Raw genomic sequence first — 3,215 nt, forward strand, 5'->3', positions numbered from 1 at the left:
AGCGATGAAGAGAGAGAACGAGTGAGGAGCGATGAAGAGAGAGAACGAGAGAGGAGCAATGAAGAGAGAGAACGAGAGAGGAGCGATAAAGAGAGAGAACGAGAGAGGAGCGATGAAGAGAGAGAACGAGAAAGGAGCAACGAAGAGAAGAACGAGAGAGGGTGATGAAGAGAAAGAACGAGAGAGGAGCGATAAAAATAGAAAACGAGAGAGGAGCGATGAAAAGAGAAAACGAGAGAGGAGCGATGAAAAGAGAGAACGAGAGAGGAGCGATGAAGAGAGAGAACGAGAGAGGAGCGATGAAGAGAGAGAATGAAAGTGGAGCAATGAAGAGAGAGAATGAGAATGGAGCGATGAAAAGAGAGAACGAGAGAGGAGTGATGAAGAGAGAGAACGAGAGAGGAGCGACGAAGAGAGAGAACGAGAGAGGAGCAATGCAGAGAGATAACGAGAGAGGAGCGAAGAAGAGAGAGAACGAGAAAGAGCGATAAAGAGAGAGAACGAGAGAGGAGCGATGAAGAGAGAGAACGAGAGAAGAGCGAAGAAGAGAGAGAACGAGAGAGGATCAATGAAGAGAGAGGGAACGAGAGAGGAGTGATAAAGAGAGAGAATGAGAGAGGAGCAATAAAATGAGAGAACGAGAGAGGAGCGATGAAGAGAGAGAGAACGAGAGAGGAGCGATGAAGAGAGAGAACGAGAGAGGAGCGATGAAGAGTGAGAATCAAGGAAAAAATGAAAGAATCGAGGAATGAAAGAGAGAGAGAAAATCGATGAAAGAGAAAGAGAGAGAGAAAGAGATGAGCGATAAAAAGAGAGAACGAGAGAGGACCGATGAAGAGAGAGAACGAGAGAGGAGCGATGAAGACAGAGAATGAGAGAGGAGCGTTGAAGAGAGAGAACGAGAGAGGAGCGATGAAAAGAGAGAACGAGAGAGGAGTGACGAAGAGAGAGAACGAGAGAGGAGCGATGAAGAGAGAGAACGAGGGAGGAGCGATGAAGAGAGAGAACGAGAGAGGAGCGAAGAAGAGAGAGAACGAGCAAGGAGCAATGAATAGAGAGAACGAGAGAGGAGCGATGAAGAAAGAGAACGAGAAAGGAGCGAAGAAGAGAGAGAACGAGAGAGGAACGATGTAGAGAGAGAATCGAGGAAAAGGCGAAAGAATCGAGGAATGAAAGAGAGAGAGAGAGAGAGAGAGAGAGAGAGAGAGAGAGAAAGAGGGAGAGAATCGAGGCAAGAGAAAGAGAGAGAGAATCAAGGAATGAGAGAGAGAGAATCAAAGAAAGAGAGAGCGCTATATAGGGAGAGAGAGAGAAAGACAGAGAGAGAGAATCAAGGAATNATATAATATAATATATATATATATAATATATTATATTTATAATCAAGAGCGTATAAAGAAGCCTTCTTTATACGCACTTGAGAGAATATACATATACATGGTATGTGGCAGCTAGGGAACCAGTGAACCATGGCCTTTGATTAGCCTATTTGGTTTTTCTGAAACATGTTTGGAAATTGTTCGTTTGTTGTACTAAATACGAGTTTGCCTACGAGTCTACACAACTTGGTAGACATAGTTCGTCAGTACACAAATCTGTCACGCCATTGTTAATTGACAACTTATTAGATATATACTCTTCATCATATATATTACTCTTCATCTGGTTCCGAAGAGACAGTGATTACCTGCAATGGATTTCGGAAACAAAGTGGAACCTACAGAGTGGTAACGCGAGTGAATGCACGATTCCGGTCGTGGATGCAATCCACCATGAGCAGAGATCGTGGGTACGAACAGCTTCTCAGTGGAAAGAATGAGATCGACAATAGCGAAGCTGCCGGACGAGACGGCGTCGTCAGCGACGGTCCTGCACGTTCCGAGTTTCACTTGCAGGGCAATTTCAGTAGAAGGAGTTCAGGGCAAGTTCAGGTGGCTGCTGGAGGAGACTCGGTGTTCCACTTTCAAAGTGAAGGTCCCGAGTTGAAGTCCGGCTATAACATTGACAAAGACAAAGACATTGACGAATTATATCAGCTTTGCACGGAGTGTATCGAAGATGGGCTGCTGCACGAGGCTGCAAGAGACGCTGATCTGCCGTTCCTTGCGCTCCTGGCTGGTGTAGCTGTGGTGGAAGGAAAACTGGACGAGACAAGGGTGGGTGTGCCCAGCAACTCGTGCTTTCTATCACGCTCTCTAACTGGCTGTCTTTTTATCTGTCTGTTNGAGCGTATAAAGAAGCCTTCTTTATACGCTCTTGATATAATATACATATACATGGTATGTGGCAGCTAGGGAATCCACTCGCGTTACCACTCTGTAGGTCCCACTTTGTTTCCGAAATCCATTGCAGGTAATCACGGTCTCTTCGGAATCAGATGAAGAGTAATATATATCTAATAATTTGTCAATTAACAATAGCGTGACAGATTTGTGTACTGACCAACTATGTCTACCAAGTTGTGTAGACTCGTAGGCTGACTCGTATTTAGTACAACAAACGAACAATTTCCAAACATGTTTCAGAAAAAATGAAACGCCATGGTTTTCTGTCACGCTTCGACGAGTTTAAAGAAAAGATACGACCCACCACGAGCAGAGGTCGTGGGTCCAAACAGCATATCAGTGGAAGGAATGAGATCGACAATGGCGAAGCTGCCGGACGAGACGGCGTCGTCAGCGACGGTCCTGCACGTTCCGAGCATTTTTCAGAGAGAGGCAATTTCAGTAGAAAGAGTTCAGGGCAAGTTCAGGTGGCTGCTGGAGGAGACTCGGCGTTCCACTTTCAAATGGAAGGTCCCAAGTTGAAGTCCGGCTATAACATTGACAAAGACAAAGACTTTGAAGAATTATATCAGCTTTGCACGGAGTGTATCGAAGATGGGCTGCTGCACGAGGCTGCAAGGGACGCTGATCTGCCGTTCCTTGCGCTCCTGGCTGGTGTAGCTGTGGTGGAAGGAAAACTGGACGAGACAAGGGTGGGTGTGCCCAGCAACTCGTGCTTTCTATCACGCTCTCTAACTGGCTGTCTGTTTGTCTGTCTGCCTGACCGCCCGCCCGCCCGTCCGTCCGTCTGTTTGTCTGTCTGTCTGTCTGTTTGTCTGCCTGTCTGTCTGTCTGCCTGTCTACCTGACTGCTTACCCGTCTGTCTCTCTGGCTTTCTATAATATATATATATATATATATATATATATATATATTAATATAATATAATTT

Source organism: Priapulus caudatus, unplaced genomic scaffold, assembly GCF_000485595.1.
Source record: "Priapulus caudatus unplaced genomic scaffold, Priapulus_caudatus-5.0.1 Scaffold357, whole genome shotgun sequence".
NCBI classification, from domain to species: domain Eukaryota; kingdom Metazoa; phylum Priapulida; class Priapulimorpha; order Priapulimorphida; family Priapulidae; genus Priapulus; species Priapulus caudatus.